The following is a 19,542-nucleotide window of genomic DNA, read 5'->3' as shown; positions in this document are numbered from 1 at the left end:
TCCCTGAGCAACGAGGAGTGATCCCCGGTGAAAGGCCGAACCCGTCTTGGACGGTAAGTCTTTATACCCGAGTGCTATGCCTTGCACTTATGTGAGCTTCACTGGCTCCGGCCAGCTGAAGAATTCCTTTAAAATTGTGGTCCCTGCGACCAATGTGGGTTTTGACAACCCTGGGGCCTTCTTCACACAGATCCTACAGGGTCTGTTGGGCGTGACAAGGAGTGAAGTGTACTGCCTGCAGGAGAGGGGGCAGAACACATACATCCTGACGTTGGATTCCCGAGCGGCTTGTCGGTCATTCCATGACCTTGTCAGAATCCACAGCAACCATCCGCTGCTGGATGACATGGTCTGTACATGTTTGTACGGTGGCGATGAGGTGACCCTGGTGGTGTACATGCACAGTCCGTTTGTCCCTGAGGATGACATCATGTTATTCTTGAGGCGATACTGTGTATCGGTACGATCCACAGGGAAAGTTTTGGGCAAGAGTGGTCTCTGGTGCGGAAAGAGACGCTTTATGGTCCGTTTCAACCCTGATCCGGATGGGGTGGAGGGTTTCATGCACCCTCCATCCTTGGTGGTGATTGGAAAAGAGCACGGTTACCTGTTCTTCAACGGGCAGGTTAACCGATGTAGGAACTGTGGCGACACAGGACATATGCAGAGGGAGTGTGGCAAAGAAAAGATGGTTCGGTGCCACAATTGTGGCGATTGGGGACACACGTCCAGAGACTGTAAAAAAGAGAAGACCTGCAGTGGCTGTGGTGGAAGTACCCATCTTTTCAGCAACTGTCCGATGCGACCAAAACCAGAGAGAGGCTCCCGTATGACTGCGGCTAGTTCCGCAGGAGTGCCTACTGCTGCCGGTACGGCCAAATCGGGGACTTCTGTTCGCTCCTACTCGGACGTAACTGCGGGTCGGAAACAGTCTCTTCCATCTGTTGCGCTCCATGTAAACCTGTTGCGTGACCCTGCGATTGTCTATGCGGCCGACTGTGAACCCACTTATGCAGAAGCCCAGGTTTTGACTGGTGAGGAGTCGGGTGAACCTCAGCATAGGACTGAGGAAGGGCCCAAGGGCCAGAGAAAAAAGAACAAACAAAAATCTGGAGCACTTGACCCAGCTGATGGGGGCAATGCTCGCAGTGTGGCGGAGGTTTCTTTTCCAGTTGTTCCAGAGACCCCGATGTCTTCCTTGGAGCCGAGGGACCGATTGGATGACCAGCCAGATGACTTCCTTGGTGCCCGTCCTGTTGACTGCCTCTCGGAGGGTCCTGAGGCCTCCCGTGATGACCATCCTGGTGATGTACATGATGACAACCATGATGCCACGCGTTCTGATGACCATCCTGATGAGGATTGCCCTGCCGTTCATTCCAGTCAAGTGGTGGCATCCCCTGATGACCTGGTTGGCCAAGTTGGAGTTCTACCCCCGGAGGTACGGGAGGAGGAGTCCCAGATGGATGTCAGTGCCTGCAAAAAACGAGGTCGGGAAGGTGACTCTGAGGATCGCTTATCGAAGCTCTATTTTTGTGAGGTATTATCCCCACCCAGTGACCCTGAGGGTGATGTGTTGTATGAAGCGTCCGATAGTGACACTAGTAGCTTGGACACTGTTTCTTCTGCTACATCGGCTGCCCGTCTCATTGAGATTGAGATGGAAAGTGAGGAGTTAAAAAAGAAACATTAATATGGCGGACATTCGTATTGCTTCTTTAAATGTGAGAAGCCTGAAGAGCCCAGTGAGGAGAGCGGCTCTTTTTGCTTGGCTACTGACATTAAGCTTTGACGTTTTCTTTCTACAAGAATGTGGAATTGAGCATGAACTCTCTTACCCCGAGCTGAAAAAGGACTGGTCTGCAGGACCCTCTGTGTGGTCGGGGTCTTGTGACAATAAGTCAGCTGGGGTGGGAATCCTGTTCAAGGGACATAATGTGGATATACTGTCAATAACTGAAATTGTTCCTGGTCGTGCTCTTTTAACGCAAACAGTTTTTAATGGTTTTAAATGTGATTTTATGAATATTTATGCTTCCCCTGAAAAAAATGACCGTTCCTCCCTTTTCAGCAATCTTCCCCTATTTTTGACAGGTTCTTCCGCTATGGTCTTAGGGGGAGATTTTAACTGTGTTATGATGGGGGAGGGGAGGAGTGGGGGAGGTATTTCTTGCAATATTGACAAAACTTCTAGTCAAATTCAACACATTTTAACTGATTTTAAACTGTTTGATGCTTGGAGGAGGAGCCACCCGACTGACCCTGGTTTCACGTGGAGTGGGGGGGTGGTATCCTCTCGTATAGATTTTATTTTCCCTTCCACAGGAGTTTTTAAGTTGAAAGCAGCCGGCCTGATGGACAACATATTTTCTGACCACAAGCTCTTACACACCACCCAGATGTACCCAGGTGAGGAAAGAACTGGGAAAAGTGTTTGGAGATTAAATGTAACGCTTTTGCAGGATGAAAAAATCAGGGCTGATTTTATTAATAAGTATAAAACTTGGAGGAAGTGCAAACACCCTGACCAAACCATGCTGGGGTGGTGGGAGTGTGTTAAAGTAAGAGTAAAGGATTTCTTTATAAAAATGGGGAAAAAGAAAGCCCAGGAAAAAAGGAAATGTTTTAAGGATTTTAATATTCGTCTGCAAACTCTCCATAGGTTAAAAGGATGGGGTGTACCTGAGGTTGAGAGCGATATAGTCAAACTTAAGATGGAGATTCAGAAATACCTTGAACAGAAAGGAAAGGAGATTATTTTTAGTGCCCGGGTAAAACATTTGGAGGAGGGGGAGACTTGTTCAAGGTATTTTTTTAAAAAAGTGGGGGAGCGTAAACACATCATTGAGGAATTAGAGGGCCAATCCTCCACAAGTGCTATTTTAAATGAGGCTTTCAATTTTTATTCTGATCTTTTTAACCTTAAAAATATTGATGATTTTACTCTTGCTGATAATCTTAATTTTTTATCCCAGGTTTTAAGTAAAAATGACCAGGATTTTTTATGTGATGAAATTAACCAGGAGGAGATCGAGGAGGCCCTGAAGGGCTTTCATAAAGGTAAAGCCCCGGGGTCGGACGGTCTCCCCATTGAGTTTTATTTAACTTTCTGGGATTTTATCAAAGCCGATATTTTACAGGTTTTTAGTGAAGTTTTTAAGGTTAATTTATTGCCTCATTCTTGGAGACATAGCATTATCACTTTAATTTATAAAAAGGGTGATAAAACTAAACTGGAGAACTGGAGACCAATATCCCTGTTGAATACCGATTATAAAATCATAGCCAGGGTGATTGCCATACGGATGAAAACAGTCATTAAAAGTATAGTTCACCCAAATCAGGTATGCGGCATCCCAGGGAGGTCCATATGGGAACATCTAAACTTAATACGGGATATCATATGGTACCAGAAGGAACGCAAACAGCCGCTGGCAATCTTATCTTTAGATTTCCAAAAGGCTTTTGACAGGGTCTCGCATTTTTATCTTTTTAAAGTAATGGAGAGAATGGGCTTCCCCATGGTTTTTATAGAAAAAATAGGACTTTTATACAAAGAATCTTTTTCCCAGGTTTTAATTAATGGTTTTTTTACACAGGAAGTGGCTTTGCTGTCTGGGGTGAAACAGGGGTGCCCCATGTCCCCCCTTCTTTTTATATGCGCCATTGAGCCCCTCTTGTGTCGGTTACGGGATGATAATGTTATTAGAGGGGTCCCCATCCCAGGGGGGGGGAGGACAGCAGGTCAAGGCCCTAGCTTATATGGACGATGTTTCATTGTATTGTACGAACACGGCTGCTGTTAACAGAGCAATCCTGGACACCGAAATTTTTAGCTTAGGCTCTGGTTTTAAACTCAATGTGAGTAAATGTGATTGCATGACGGTGGGACAATGGGAGCCAGACCCCCCCAAAATCCCAGTACAAACAGAAGGCATTAAAATATTGGGGGTCCTATTTAATGCAGAAAATGACGGTCAAAAAAACTGGGACTCAGTACTGGGTAAAATAGACCAGAAAATTTCTTTGTGGCAACTAAGGAAACTGTCAATGGAGGGGAAGATCCTGGTAATTAAAATGGTTTTGCTTCCAATTATTTTATATGCTGCCATGGTTTTCCCTCCAAATTCCCTGTATATGAAAAGACTGCAAAAGCCCCTATTTTACTTTTTATGGGGGTCAAAAATGGAGAAGCTGAGGAGGGTGGTGGTCTGTAAAAGTAAAAAAAATGGTGGTAAGGGCCTCCCAGACCTACAACTGTTTATTTTTATTAAGTTTTTTGTATTCTGTTACAAATGTATTAAGATGGAAGGGGCTTTCTCATGTTTTCTCCATTATTGCACAGGGTTCCTCTTTAGGAAGTTGCAGATTGAAATGCAATCTAACTGTCCTTTTCTGTTGTCTCCCCCGAAACATTATGAAGTTTTAACTAAAGTAATTGATGACTATGATTTAACTAATGTTGACCCGCAGGTCCTCTCAGACCAAAAAAAGCTCACGTTTGTCTGCAAGGGACAGGAGGTAATGGAAGATGTGGCTAATTTCTCTGTCTCCAGGTGCCAGTTAATTTGGAATAATGTAGCATGTCCTGCCCTGGGGAACACACAAAAGGACCTCGCTTGGCAGATAGTCCATCAGTGTCTGCCCACCAGGGCCTTTCAACATCATAGAGGATTGGTGGCGAGCGCCCGGTGCCCCAGGGACAGGTGTGCACAGGAGGAGACCGTATTTCACCTGTTTTGGTACTGTCCCTTTGCACAAGGCCTATGGCAAACAGTGGGCACTCTGTTGAAATGGGTGTGTGGTCTGAGAGTGTTGAATTGTGATGTAATTTTATACGGTTTTCTTGAATGTCCCAACATGTCACAAGCAAGAGTAGCATGGCTCATAATAAACAGTTTCAAAGAGGCATTATGGAAAACACGTAATATTTTATTGTTTAAACATGACTGTATTCCTATTAAAGATTGTATTGGCCTGGCGCTATGTGAAATGTACACCTATTACCTGAGAGATTGTAAAGCGCTAGGCACACAAGAAGCAAAAAAGGCGTGGTGTCTCCAAATCTGGAACACTTATATGTATTTATAACTATTTTTTAATGGTTTTATTTGCCTTTTAATATATGCTTTTATGTCATGTTTTATATGAAACCTTGTTTTGTTGGTTTTATGCATTGCTTTTTATTGATTTTATGCCATATTTTACTGCTATTTGAAAGAGTTGAATATTAATTGTCATTTTACTGTGTTTTTATCATTCTGTGAAAATAGATGGTTTTTGTTCTCTCTTTGTTATGTGCTATGAATCAATAAAGCTTGTTTGAAACGTGATCTGTTCTTATCAGTTTAATATCTGATACGTCCCCTATCTGGGGACCATATATTAAATGGATTTTTAGAACAGGGAGATGGAAAAAGAGCTTGCTCTGTCCACTCCACGCATTGACCTGGTATTGCAGTACCTCCAGGAACGGTGCACCCCTTCTTAACCCAGTTTCCAAAAGCAGAACTCAATTCACCTGATTCATATTAGCCCGATTTAATGAATTGGAAGAAAGCATACGTCTTCATATGCACCTCAATTTGGCCCATTCACTTTTCACACTTCCTCCTTTTGTTTTTTATCTTTCACACTTTTGACTTTCTTTATTCATCCAAATAGCAAACTCATCACCACTCAACCTGACCAACTCGGCTATGTCCCCGTGCTGCAGTTCTCTGTCTTATCTAGATCATTTGCAATTGAATGGAATAGATCCCTTTTGGACAAAGTGGATTCACCTGCTGCTGCAGTGACCACAGGTGTGATAAGATCTAGAATTGGCATCTGGTGCGATCTCTCCGCTTCCACTCCAAAGAAAGTTACCTGTTTATTCCTATCATGCATTGGTTTTTGGGGTTTTCTTTGAGTAATGATGATCTCTTTAGTAGTCTGTTGGCGCCCTCTCCTGGTGGAATAGTTTGCTTGCTCTTGGACATTCTAAAAGAGAGGTCATGATAGACATTGAGCTTCTGAGCTCAATTGGGGACAGTCATGGGTGATGAATGTTTGCAACCTACTGCGAAGCCTCATACCGCAATATAAGGAACGTCAAATACTAAGAAAGGGTGGCCTATGAAAGAATTACTACTTTCAATAAGTACACTTAAACGGCTAATTGGGAATAGAAAAACTGTAAAAAGCCCTCTGAGAAAGCCCCCCTCTAACCTTTGATAGTAAGCTTTTCTGTAGTCTGCCTGTTGATGTATTTTCCGTTTGAACTGTGCACAACATGAAGAGACGGAACACTGGCGGCTTGTCACAATGCCCCCCGATGACATCACAATAGCGCTGCTGCCTAGAAAACAAGCTGCGCAGAAGAAGTTGTTCTTTGGGTGGGAGGGTGGGCTAGTGGAAGGAGGGGGCAATCTCTTTTTTTCCCGGGTGGTAGGGGGATGACAGGAGAAGGGAAGCGGGTGGTGAGAAAGGTACAGAGGGCAGGGTTTGGGGGCTGGGAAGGAAAGGGAAAAGATTAGGGTTTGGGGATGATGAAAGGGCTTTCTACGGGTAAGGATGGCAAAGGGTGGCAGTGACGGAAAGTCAGGCAACCTGTCCTGTCCGTCTTTTTGTATCGTGAATTGGAAAGACTGCAAGGGGGAGGGGAGTTGCTTGCGCCCTAAAGGAGGAGTTATTCAGATTCATTGCAGTGGGCGGCGGCTGCAAAACGCACCATTCTTCTTGTTTTTGCTCTGCAAAGCAGCCTTTTCAAGGGTTGGCTTGGGTGACAAAATGTCTTGTGTAGGCGTGGGTTTGTCTCCCTCTCGCTCTCTCTCCCTAAGATGTGTCCGGCATAGGCCAGGGTGCCACTCGAGGCCCAAACCAATTCTGGTTATCGCTTCTCGGCCTTTTGGCTAAGATCAAGTGTAGTATCATTCGAAAAGGTGGTTTAAGGCTCCGGCCACCTTAGTACAATGATGCAATGCACACTGGAAGGTTGCGCTTATTAGTACTTTGGGAGGATAGTATATCCATCTAGAGGAAACCATGGCCCTACCAGGATCGAGGCTATTAGACTGAGTAAGTGTGGGGGTTATGGTGCAATGTGCCCCAGGAATGGACACCCTGGAGGGAGTCTGAACTTGCTAGGTTGGGACCCTGGTAAGCCTCAGACTCTGTCGCACGCCGCGCCTTGCCTATTCATACTTTCCAAGCATATTGCCCTATCCCGGCCTTCTGGCTAAGAAGGGAAATTTTTATAATCCCGGTCGGAGGTCCGGTCAGCTTTGGGCTGAGAAACCAACACCCGGTTGGAGGTCCGGGTCAGCTTTGGCTGAGAAACCAACACCCGGTTGGAGGTCCGGTTAGCCTTGGGCTGAGAAACCAACACCCGGTTGGAGGTCCGGTCAGCCTTGGGCTGAGAAACCAACACCCGGTTGGAGGTCCGGTCAGCCTTGGGCTGAGAAACCAACACCGGTTGACGGTCCGGGCAGTCTCGGCTGCGAAACCAACGACTAGTAGCTCCCTACTCCACTTGGGTAAGATGCCTCGGTGGACGCTGGGAGCAACAACAAGGCTCAACCAGGCTTCGGCTTGGGGGAGCACCGAAGATCCCTGACCCTCGCTGTGGCCTTCTGGCTCGGAGGGACGGGGTTGATTTTTGGGGATCCTCTTCTCACGGAGGGGTCCACACGAATCCTAGCCTTTGCACTGTTTTTGGTGTGACTTCGGTCATGCATTTTTGCGGTGCTTTGGAAAGCTTCATTAAATAAAAAAATCTGTTCTTATCAGTTTAATATCTGATACGTCCCCTATCTGGGGACCATATATTAAATGGATTTTTAGAACAGGGAGATGGAAAAAGAGCTTGCTCTGTCCACTCCACGCATTGACCTGGTATTGCAGTACCTCCAGGAACGGTGCACCCCTTCTTAACCCAGTTTCCAAAAGCAGAACTCAATTCACCTGATTCATATTAGCCCGATTTAATGAATTGGAAGAAAGCATACGTCTTCATATGCACCTCAATTTGGCCCATTCACTTTTCACACTTCCTCCTTTTGTTTTTTATCTTTCACACTTTTGACTTTCTTTATTCATCCAAATAGCAAACTCATCACCACTCAACCTGACCAACTCGGCTATGTCCCCGTGCTGCAGTTCTCTGTCTTATCTAGATCATTTGCAATTGAATGGAATAGATCCCTTTTGGACAAAGTGGATTCACCTGCTGCTGCAGTGACCACAGGTGTGATAAGATCTAGAATTGGCATCTGGTGCGATCTCTCCGCTTCCACTCCAAAGAAAGTTACCTGTTTATTCCTATCATGCATTGGTTTTTGGGGTTTTCTTTGAGTAATGATGATCTCTTTAGTAGTCTGTTGGCGCCCTCTCCTGGAGGAATAGTTTGCTTGCTCTTGGACATTCTAAAAGAGAGGTCATGATAGACATTGAGCTTCTGAGCTCAATTGGGGACAGTCATGGGTGATGAATGTTTGCAACCTACTGCGAAGCCTCATACCGCAATATAAGGAACGTCAAATACTAAGAAAGGGCGGCCTATGAAAGAATTACTACTTTCAATAAGTACACTTAAACGGCTAATTGGGAATAGAAAAACTGTAAAAAGCCCTCTGAGAAAGCCCCCCTCTAACCTTTGATAGTAAGCTTTTCTGTAGTCTGCCTGTTGATGTATTTTCCGTTTGAACTGTGCACAACATGAAGAGACGGAACACTGGCGGCTTGTCACAATGCCCCCCGATGACATCACAATAGCGCTGCTGCCTAGAAAACAAGCTGCGCAGAAGAAGTTGTTCTTTGGGTGGGAGGGTGGGCTAGTGGAAGGAGGGGGCAATCTCTTTTTTTCCCGGGTGGTAGGGGGATGACAGGAGAAGGGAAGCGGGTGGTGAGAAAGGTACAGAGGGCAGGGTTTGGGGGCTGGGAAGGAAAGGGAAAAGATTAGGGTTTGGGGATGATGAAAGGGCTTTCTACGGGTAAGGATGGCAAAGGGTGGCAGTGACGGAAAGTCAGGCAACCTGTCCTGTCCGTCTTTTTGTATCGTGAATTGGAAAGACTGCAAGGGGGAGGGGAGTTGCTTGCGCCCTAAAGGAGGAGTTATTCAGATTCATTGCAGTGGGCGGCGGCTGCAAAACGCACCATTCTTCTTGTTTTTGCTCTGCAAAGCAGCCTTTTCAAGGGTTGGCTTGGGTGACAAAATGTCTTGTGTAGGCGTGGGTTTGTCTCCCTCTCGCTCTCTCTCCCTAAGATGTGTCCGGCATAGGCCAGGGTGCCACTCGAGGCCCAAACCAATTCTGGTTATCGCTTCTCGGCCTTTTGGCTAAGATCAAGTGTAGTATCTGTTCTTATCAGTTTAATATCTGATACGTCCCCTATCTGGGGACCATATATTAAATGGATTTTTAGAACAGGGAGATGGAAAAAGAGCTTGCTCTGTCCACTCCACGCATTGACCTGGTATTGCAGTACCTCCAGGAACGGTGCACCCCTTCTTAACCCAGTTTCCAAAAGCAGAACTCAATTCACCTGATTCATATTAGCCCGATTTAATGAATTGGAAGAAAGCATACGTCTTCATATGCACCTCAATTTGGCCCATTCACTTTTCACACTTCCTCCTTTTGTTTTTTATCTTTCACACTTTTGACTTTCTTTATTCATCCAAATAGCAAACTCATCACCACTCAACCTGACCAACTCGGCTATGTCCCCGTGCTGCAGTTCTCTGTCTTATCTAGATCATTTGCAATTGAATGGAATAGATCCCTTTTGGACAAAGTGGATTCACCTGCTGCTGCAGTGACCACAGGTGTGATAAGATCTAGAATTGGCATCTGGTGCGATCTCTCCGCTTCCACTCCAAAGAAAGTTACCTGTTTATTCCTATCATGCATTGGTTTTTGGGGTTTTCTTTGAGTAATGATGATCTCTTTAGTAGTCTGTTGGCGCCCTCTCCTGGAGGAATAGTTTGCTTGCTCTTGGACATTCTAAAAGAGAGGTCATGATAGACATTGAGCTTCTGAGCTCAATTGGGGACAGTCATGGGTGATGAATGTTTGCAACCTACTGCGAAGCCTCATACCGCAATATAAGGAACGTCAAATACTAAGAAAGGGCGGCCTATGAAAGAATTACTACTTTCAATAAGTACACTTAAACGGCTAATTGGGAATAGAAAAACTGTAAAAAGCCCTCTGAGAAAGCCCCCCTCTAACCTTTGATAGTAAGCTTTTCTGTAGTCTGCCTGTTGATGTATTTTCCGTTTGAACTGTGCACAACATGAAGAGACGGAACACTGGCGGCTTGTCACAATGCCCCCCGATGACATCACAATAGCGCTGCTGCCTAGAAAACAAGCTGCGCAGAAGAAGTTGTTCTTTGGGTGGGAGGGTGGGCTAGTGGAAGGAGGGGGCAATCTCTTTTTTTCCCGGGTGGTAGGGGGATGACAGGAGAAGGGAAGCGGGTGGTGAGAAAGGTACAGAGGGCAGGGTTTGGGGGCTGGGAAGGAAAGGGAAAAGATTAGGGTTTGGGGATGATGAAAGGGCTTTCTACGGGTAAGGATGGCAAAGGGTGGCAGTGACGGAAAGTCAGGCAACCTGTCCTGTCCGTCTTTTTGTATCGTGAATTGGAAAGACTGCAAGGGGGTGGGGAGTTGCTTGCGCCCTAAAGGAGGAGTTATTCAGATTCATTGCAGTGGGCGGCGGCTGCAAAACGCACCATTCTTCTTGTTTTTGCTCTGCAAAGCAGCCTTTTCAAGGGTTGGCTTGGGTGACAAAATGTCTTGTGTAGGCGTGGGTTTGTCTCCCTCTCGCTCTCTCTCCCTAAGATGTGTCCGGCATAGGCCAGGGTGCCACTCGAGGCCCAAACCAATTCTGGTTATCGCTTCTCGGCCTTTTGGCTAAGATCAAGTGTAGTATCTGTTCTTATCAGTTTAATATCTGATACGTCCCCTATCTGGGGACCATATATTAAATGGATTTTTAGAACAGGGAGATGGAAAAAGAGCTTGCTCTGTCCACTCCACGCATTGACCTGGTATTGCAGTACCTCCAGGAACGGTGCACCCCTTCTTAACCCAGTTTCCAAAAGCAGAACTCAATTCACCTGATTCATATTAGCCCGATTTAATGAATTGGAAGAAAGCATACGTCTTCATATGCACCTCAATTTGGCCCATTCACTTTTCACACTTCCTCCTTTTGTTTTTTATCTTTCACACTTTTGACTTTCTTTATTCATCCAAATAGCAAACTCATCACCACTCAACCTGACCAACTCGGCTATGTCCCCGTGCTGCAGTTCTCTGTCTTATCTAGATCATTTGCAATTGAATGGAATAGATCCCTTTTGGACAAAGTGGATTCACCTGCTGCTGCAGTGACCACAGGTGTGATAAGATCTAGAATTGGCATCTGGTGCGATCTCTCCGCTTCCACTCCAAAGAAAGTTACCTGTTTATTCCTATCATGCATTGGTTTTTGGGGTTTTCTTTGAGTAATGATGATCTCTTTAGTAGTCTGTTGGCGCCCTCTCCTGGAGGAATAGTTTGCTTGCTCTTGGACATTCTAAAAGAGAGGTCATGATAGACATTGAGCTTCTGAGCTCAATTGGGGACAGTCATGGGTGATGAATGTTTGCAACCTACTGCGAAGCCTCATACCGCAATATAAGGAACGTCAAATACTAAGAAAGGGCGGCCTATGAAAGAATTACTACTTTCAATAAGTACACTTAAACGGCTAATTGGGAATAGAAAAACTGTAAAAAGCCCTCTGAGAAAGCCCCCCTCTAACCTTTGATAGTAAGCTTTTCTGTAGTCTGCCTGTTGATGTATTTTCCGTTTGAACTGTGCACAACATGAAGAGACGGAACACTGGCGGCTTGTCACAATGCCCCCCGATGACATCACAATAGCGCTGCTGCCTAGAAAACAAGCTGCGCAGAAGAAGTTGTTCTTTGGGTGGGAGGGTGGGCTAGTGGAAGGAGGGGGCAATCTCTTTTTTTCCCGGGTGGTAGGGGGATGACAGGAGAAGGGAAGCGGGTGGTGAGAAAGGTACAGAGGGCAGGGTTTGGGGGCTGGGAAGGAAAGGGAAAAGATTAGGGTTTGGGGATGATGAAAGGGCTTTCTACGGGTAAGGATGGCAAAGGGTGGCAGTGACGGAAAGTCAGGCAACCTGTCCTGTCCGTCTTTTTGTATCGTGAATTGGAAAGACTGCAAGGGGGAGGGGAGTTGCTTGCGCCCTAAAGGAGGAGTTATTCAGATTCATTGCAGTGGGCGGCGGCTGCAAAACGCACCATTCTTCTTGTTTTTGCTCTGCAAAGCAGCCTTTTCAAGGGTTGGCTTGGGTGACAAAATGTCTTGTGTAGGCGTGGGTTTGTCTCCCTCTCGCTCTCTCTCCCTAAGATGTGTCCGGCATAGGCCAGGGTGCCACTCGAGGCCCAAACCAATTCTGGTTATCGCTTCTCGGCCTTTTGGCTAAGATCAAGTGTAGTATCTGTTCTTATCAGAACAAACTGAGCTAGCTACACTTGACGAGATACGATCAGGGAGACAAGCTCCGAAGCCCAGCCGAGACCGAAAGAGGGAGATCGGACGGAAGAAGAGCTTGGCAGAAAGAAGCAAGAAGCCGAAGGCTCGGAGAAGACTTGGGGAGACCAGAGGAACTTCGAGGAGGAACACAGCGGGAGAAGACACCCGGAGAAGAATCCAAGATCCAGCTCCGGGAACTCAAGCAGGAACCAGCCATGGCAAGCAAGCCAGAGAAGGCAGCCAAGAAGGCTCAGGACCCAGGGACCTCCAGGAAGGCTCATCCAGAGGCTTCTTCGGTCCAAGAGGCCCCTACCTCCGACGCCGGCCAGCCGGAGGGAGCCCGGACGCCGCCTGAAAAGGCTCCAACCCTGGAGCCTTGGATGCGGCAGACGGTCGCCCTGAAGCTAAAGGCGGTGGATGGTAGGTTGCCGGACATGTCCAGCGACGTGTTCTGCAAGAAGATGATTCTGGATCAGGGCTTCTCCAGGGCGGAAACCCTGAGTGTCCAGACCTTCATGACTGGCATCTTTCTGGTAACCTTTGCCACGGTGAATGCCTGCAGGAGATACTGGGAGGCGATGAACGCGGCGATGCCGGACTCCCCTTTTCATTCTTTTTTAGGATCCTGTCCTATACAGAGGGATGAGAAGAGGATCACGGTCTCCATGCGGAACCCGCACACCCCAGGAAGAGACATATCCACGTTCCTGGGACGCTTCTGCACAGTGGTGAGGGAACCATCCCACATCCTTAACGGCAGCGGATTCTGGACGGGTAAGTGGTCAGTAACCGTTCGGCTCCACAGGGAACTAGCATCCGAGGACGGCCTTCAGCACCTGCCCCCGACATTCTCTCTGGGAAACTCCTTTGGTCTCATCTACTACCCGGACATGCCACACAACTGCAGGAAATGTGGTGGGAAAGGGCATTCGATGAAGACCTGCCAGGAGGACGCCTGCAGGGTTTGCCGGGTGACGGGACACAGCTCCAAGGATTGTCCGAAGAAGATGACCTGCAACTTATGTGGACTGGCGGCCCACCTTTACAAGGACTGCCCACAACGAGAGAAATCCTGGGCAAGGGTGGCTGCGGCGACCCAGGCTCGGGTAGTCGCAGCCTCGTCGACTAAGGCAGCTACGACCAAAGCCACAGAGGCCAAGGCGGCCAAGAACCCGGTGACCGCGGCTCCAGCCAAAGCCCCAGCGGCCACGGAGTCCAGGAAGAAGGGTAAGAAAACTGCTGCCCCCTCCCTGGTCCCCCCCCCTGTCACCCCTGTCCAAACCCCTTTACCCCCGGCCAACCCCACTGAGGATTCCACCACCTCCACCTCTTTTCCCTACTCCTCAGTCGGTGCCCTTACCCCCCCTCCAAAGCCCACTCTCCCTCCCCAGACTATGAGAGCAGAGGGCCTCAGCACCCCTGCACCTTTCACCGAGAAGGATTTTCCAGCTCTTGTCTCCTCAGGTACAAGCCAAAGGAAGAGGCAGTTGGAAGATAGTCCTGTCGCAGAACATTCCAAGTTGTTCATTGTGGATCTCAATCCAACCCAGGAAGAGGAGGACGACCTCCTCCCGGAACCAGATGTGTTGGAGCAGATGGTGGAGTCCCTGGTGTCCGAAGAAGAAATGGAGGAGTCGGAAGCCACTGAGGCAACATCTCTACTCGACCGGCTAGAAGAAGAAGGTCTGCTGGTGATACCATCACCGACAGACACCAAAGAAGAAGAACCGCCCGACCGGAGTGGTAACTAAGGCACATCGCCTGCACTAACTCTCTCTTCCCTCCAATGACTGCTAACATTGACATCTTTTCCATTAATGTTAGGAGCATCAGAGACAAGTTCAGACGTCGGACGATTTTTGCTTTCCTTAACACTCAGTCTAGTAATGTATTTTTCCTGCAGGAATGCTCCCTTCCCTCCTCTAGGTCCTTCAACCATCTGGCCAGGGAATGGACCCATGGACCGTCCTACTGGTCCGGCGGGGGCGACTGTAGGTCCGCAGGGGTCGCCGTGCTAATCAGGGGAAGCGCCTTCACGTTGGACTCAGTTCAGGAACTCGTCTGCGGCAGGTTACTGCTCGTGGACGGTACCTGGGCTGGAGAACCTGTCAGGTTCATCAATGTGTACGCTTCTCCTGTGAAGAACGATCGACTGGAGCTCCTCCGAGCCCTGCGCCCTCAGCTCGCCACCACCAGGATGGTAGTGATGGCTGGGGACTTCAACTGCCCGATTGAGGCGGATGGACGCAGTTCTGGAACGGCTGCCAAGTTAGACGTCACATCCAAACTGCTCATTGAGATGGTGACCGAAGCCTCTCTCGTGGACGTTGTGGGCTCCATCGGACACGGATCTGTGAATTATTCATGGTGCCGACCTGATGGTTCGCTGCGTTCCAGGATTGACTTCGTGTTTACCTCTCGGACGGTTGGGCGGAGTGGGCACTCGATGGTCCCCTGCTTCTTCTCTGACCACAGAGCCATTCACTTTCAAGGTGCGCTGGGCCACGGCTTTCCTGTTGGCCCTGGCTCCTGGAAGCTGAACTGCTCTCTGCTGGAAAAGGGGGAAGTTCTGGAGGAGCTTAGAGCGGCCTACTCCACGTGGCGGGCCTACAAGGCAGGCTTCCAGTCTGTTTCTGACTGGTGGGAATACGTTAAACTCGAGTTCCGTTTCTTCTTTCAGGCAAAGAGTCAACAACAGGCGTGTGTGAAGAAGAGGGACTTCAGGAGACTCCAGCGTGAGCTGCGTTCCCTGCATGACCTTCTTCGATGTGGCTGGGACGTGAGAGAGGAGCTGGAGGAGACTAAGAAGAGCCTGAAAAGGCACTTTGAGGAGGAGTCCAAGCGAATTGTCTTCCGTTCCAAAGTGGAGAACCTGGAGAAGGGTGAGAAATGTAACTCGTTCTTTTTCAGGAAGCTCCACACCGGTCATACACCCCTGAATGAACTACGAGATGAGAGTGGAATCATGCGACGCGGGAAAGAGGACGTGATGAAAGTCGTCAGCGACTTCTACAGCGAACTCTACGCCCGCAAGACTACCGACCCCGAGGCCGCCGATAAGTTCCTGTCAGGTATCACTAACCATCTTGACCCTGCAGATGCGGCGGCCATGGACGTCCCTCTGACGGTGGATGAGCTGCTCTTGGCCGCCAGATCCTTTAGGTCCGGCAGGACTCCGGGCAGTGATGGCCTCCCAGCAGAGCTCTATGTAGCACTGGGGGACCTCATCTGTCCGGACTTGTTAGATCTGTATGAGGAGATGGTGGTGGAGGGCAGAATGCCTCCGTCCCTGAGGGAAGGAATGGTCACGATCCTGTACAAGCGCAAAGGAGAGAGGTGCGACCTGAAGAATTGGCGTCCCATCACCCTTCTGAACGTCGACTACAAGATCCTGGCCAAGACGATGGCAACGAGACTGAAGACGGTTATTGGACGGATCATCCACCCGGATCAGACCTGCGGCATCCCCGGACGTCGCATCGCAGACAGCCTGGCTCTCATGCGGGACACGGTCGAGTACATCAAGGCCCGCCGGGTGCACGCTTCCCTGATCTCGTTGGATCAGGAAAAGGCCTTCGACCGTGTTTCCCATGAGTTCCTGGGCAAAGCTCTGCACAGGTTAGGTTTGGGTAACATGTTTTGTTTGTATGTCCAACTAATGTATTTTGATATTCACAGCTCGGTGTTGGTAAACGGCTGGAAGACTGACCCCTTCCCGGTCCTCTCAGGGGTCAGACAAGGCTGCCCTCTGTCACCTCTTCTTTTTGTTTGTGTTATAGAACTCTTTGCAGAGGCTATCCGGCGGAATGGAGAGATCAGAGGGATCACCGCACCAGGACCAGATCGCTTCGAGGTCAAGTGCTCGCTCTACATGGACGACGTGACCGTCTTCTGCGCGGACCGGCGCTCAGTTGACACCCTCGTCCAGACCTGTGAGACCTTCGGACGGGCTTCGGGAGCCAAAGTCAACTGCGGGAAGTCGGAAGCCATGCTCTTCGGGGACTGGCAGCCGGCCTCTTCCGCCCCCTTCCCTTTCAGCATCCAGCCGGATTTCATCAAGGTTCTTGGAGTCTGGTTCGGGAAGGAAGGAGCAGCCCTCAAGTCCTGGGAGGAACGCTTGATCAAGATCACCCAACGGATCGGTCTGTGGAGCCTCAGACGCCTCACCTGTGAGGGCAAAGCACTGGTCCTGCGTAACGAGGTACTGCCCGTGCTGCAGTACACGGCCCAGGCCTGGCCCCCCCTTGCCACCGTGTGCAGGGCCATTACCAGGACGGTGTTTCGTTTTGTCTGGGGATCCAAGATGGACAGAGTAAAGCGGACCATCATGTACAAGGATCCTCGCAAGGGTGGGAAGGGCGTACCCGATATCCCCACCCTCCTGCGATCCTCCTTCGTATGTGACTGCGTTCGCCGATCTCTGCGAGTCAAGAGAGGTTCTGCGGGTAGGTCCATGTCTCGCTTCTTCCTGCTCCCCCTTTGGAGAAGGTTCGGCTGGGACAAGTGGGACAGCTCCTTCCCCTACAACTGGACGACGCCATGGTTCTACGGAGACGTTGTCCGGTTTGTGAGGGAATACCAACTGGAGGGACTCAAGCCTGATTTGTGGAAGCCAAAGACTATCCACAAACTCATCAGAGCCAAGGACGAAATGGAGAACATTCCAGGACTTCACCACGACACACTGGAGACTGTTTGGACCAACGTGTCATCGGCTGGATTGACCAACGGGCACAAGGACTTGTCATGGATGGCGATACAGGGCGGACTGCCCGTCCGGTCATTCATGCACGCCCGGAACCTGTGCAAAACCCGGTACTGCCCAAGGTGCCCCTTCGTGGAGGAAACATCGCTGCACGCCTTTTGGGACTGCCGTTTTGCACAGCGCCTGTTGGTTGCCCTGGAGGATGACCTGAGGAACTCCGTCCCCAGAGGGAGCCTATCGTACCATTCCGTACTTTATGGACTCTTCCCTGGGACTCACACCGTTGGAGCCATCCAGGAGGCTTGGCGCCTTATGAACTGCTTTAAGGACGCTATATGGGTCGCCAGGAACCGGCTCATCTTGAAGAGGGAGAGGATGTCTATCCAGGACTGCCGCAGGCTGATCCACAGCCTGCTCAGAGACTATTCCATCATGGACAGTCCGGACGACAGCGCCGAGGAGGAGGTCTAAACCTCTTCCACGCCCCCTCCCTCCTTTTCCCGTTTATGTGCGTCCTTCAATAAAGCTTCGGGCCTGTGATTTCCCCACCCTATCCCCTTTTCCCCTACCCCCATCCCCCAATCGCCGGTTCGTCGTTATTTATTGTCTAACTTTTTCTTTCAGCTTGAGTGCTACGGATAGCATAGGAGCGTGATGTATAGTTTAGTGCGTCGTACTCTATTGCTATGTAAGAATGATTGTATATTTCTGTGTGTACGGGGCTGCGGCACCGTACATGGTTTGTTACTTTTTTTTGAGAAGTGCATGATAATAAAGATGCTGTTAAATCAAAAATCTGTTCTTATCAGTTTAATATCTGATACGTCCCCTATCTGGGGACCATATATTAAATGGATTTTTAGAACAGGGAGATGGAAAAAGAGCTTGCTCTGTCCACTCCACGCATTGACCTGGTATTGCAGTACCTCCAGGAACGGTGCACCCCTTCTTAACCCAGTTTCCAAAAGCAGAACTCAATTCACCTGATTCATATTAGCCCGATTTAATGAATTGGAAGAAAGCATACGTCTTCATATGCACCTCAATTTGGCCCATTCACTTTTCACACTTCCTCCTTTTGTTTTTTATCTTTCACACTTTTGACTTTCTTTATTCATCCAAATAGCAAACTCATCACCACTCAACCTGACCAACTCGGCTATGTCCCCGTGCTGCAGTTCTCTGTCTTATCTAGATCATTTGCAATTGAATGGAATAGATCCCTTTTGGACAAAGTGGATTCACCTGCTGCTGCAGTGACCACAGGTGTGATAAGATCTAGAATTGGCATCTGGTGCGATCTCTCCGCTTCCACTCCAAAGAAAGTTACCTGTTTATTCCTATCATGCATTGGTTTTTGGGGTTTTCTTTGAGTAATGATGATCTCTTTAGTAGTCTGTTGGCGCCCTCTCCTGGAGGAATAGTTTGCTTGCTCTTGGACATTCTAAAAGAGAGGTCATGATAGACATTGAGCTTCTGAGCTCAATTGGGGACAGTCATGGGTGATGAATGTTTGCAACCTACTGCGAAGCCTCATACCGCAATATAAGGAACGTCAAATACTAAGAAAGGGCGGCCTATGAAAGAATTACTACTTTCAATAAGTACACTTAAACGGCTAATTGGGAATAGAAAAACTGTAAAAAGCCCTCTGAGAAAGCCCCCCTCTAACCTTTGATAGTAAGCTTTTCTGTAGTCTGCCTGTTGATGTATTTTCCGTTTGAACTGTGCACAACATGAAGAGACGGAACACTGGCGGCTTGTCACAATGCCCCCCGATGACATCACAATAGCGCTGATGCCTAGAAAACAAGCTGCGCAGAAGAAGTTGTTCTTTGGGTGGGAGGGTGGGCTAGTGGAAGGAGGGGGCAATCTCTTTTTTTCCCGGGTGGTAGGGGGATGACAGGAGAAGGGAAGCGGGTGGTGAGAAAGGTACAGAGGGCAGGGTTTGGGGGCTGGGAAGGAAAGGGAAAAGATTAGGGTTTGGGGATGATGAAAGGGCTTTCTACGGGTAAGGATGGCAAAGGGTGGCAGTGACGGAAAGTCAGGCAACCTGTCCTGTCCGTCTTTTTGTATCGTGAATTGGAAAGACTGCAAGGGGGAGGGGAGTTGCTTGCGCCCTAAAGGAGGAGTTATTCAGATTCATTGCAGTGGGCGGCGGCTGCAAAACGCACCATTCTTCTTGTTTTTGCTCTGCAAAGCAGCCTTTTCAAGGGTTGGCTTGGGTGACAAAATGTCTTGTGTAGGCGTGGGTTTGTCTCCCTCTCGCTCTCTCTCCCTAAGATGTGTCCGGCATAGGCCAGGGTGCCAC

At 48.8% G+C, this 19,542-nt stretch overlaps 3 non-coding genes and 4 pseudogenes across 3 annotated transcripts; all 7 read left to right on the top strand.

Annotated features, from left to right (window-relative positions):
• The first annotated feature begins 5,313 nt into the window (after positions 1-5,313).
• On the top strand, positions 5,314-5,486 carry LOC142264941 (U2 spliceosomal RNA; annotated as a pseudogene).
• Positions 5,487-6,873: 1,387 nt separating this feature from the next.
• LOC142264947 (U2 spliceosomal RNA) lies at positions 6,874-7,015 on the top strand (annotated as a pseudogene).
• Positions 7,016-7,716: 701 nt separating this feature from the next.
• LOC142264939 (U2 spliceosomal RNA) lies at positions 7,717-7,909 on the top strand. Its single transcript, XR_012731351.1, has one exon. It is a non-coding gene; the product is annotated as a U2 spliceosomal RNA (small nuclear RNA).
• Positions 7,910-9,296: 1,387 nt separating this feature from the next.
• LOC142264983 (U2 spliceosomal RNA) lies at positions 9,297-9,487 on the top strand. Its single transcript, XR_012731381.1, has one exon. It is a non-coding gene; the product is annotated as a U2 spliceosomal RNA (small nuclear RNA).
• A 1,387-nt stretch (positions 9,488-10,874) lies between these two features.
• Positions 10,875-11,065, top strand: LOC142264982 (U2 spliceosomal RNA). The gene has a single exon (XR_012731380.1). It is a non-coding gene; the product is annotated as a U2 spliceosomal RNA (small nuclear RNA).
• A 1,387-nt stretch (positions 11,066-12,452) lies between these two features.
• LOC142264942 (U2 spliceosomal RNA) lies at positions 12,453-12,556 on the top strand (annotated as a pseudogene).
• A 5,419-nt stretch (positions 12,557-17,975) lies between these two features.
• On the top strand, positions 17,976-18,179 carry LOC142264931 (U2 spliceosomal RNA; annotated as a pseudogene).
• The last annotated feature ends 1,363 nt before the right edge of the window (positions 18,180-19,542 follow it).

This window comes from Anomaloglossus baeobatrachus, unplaced genomic scaffold (genome assembly GCF_048569485.1).
Source record: "Anomaloglossus baeobatrachus isolate aAnoBae1 unplaced genomic scaffold, aAnoBae1.hap1 Scaffold_2714, whole genome shotgun sequence".
NCBI lineage: Eukaryota > Metazoa > Chordata > Amphibia > Anura > Aromobatidae > Anomaloglossus > Anomaloglossus baeobatrachus.
This window is presented reverse-complemented; position numbering and strand designations above follow the sequence as displayed.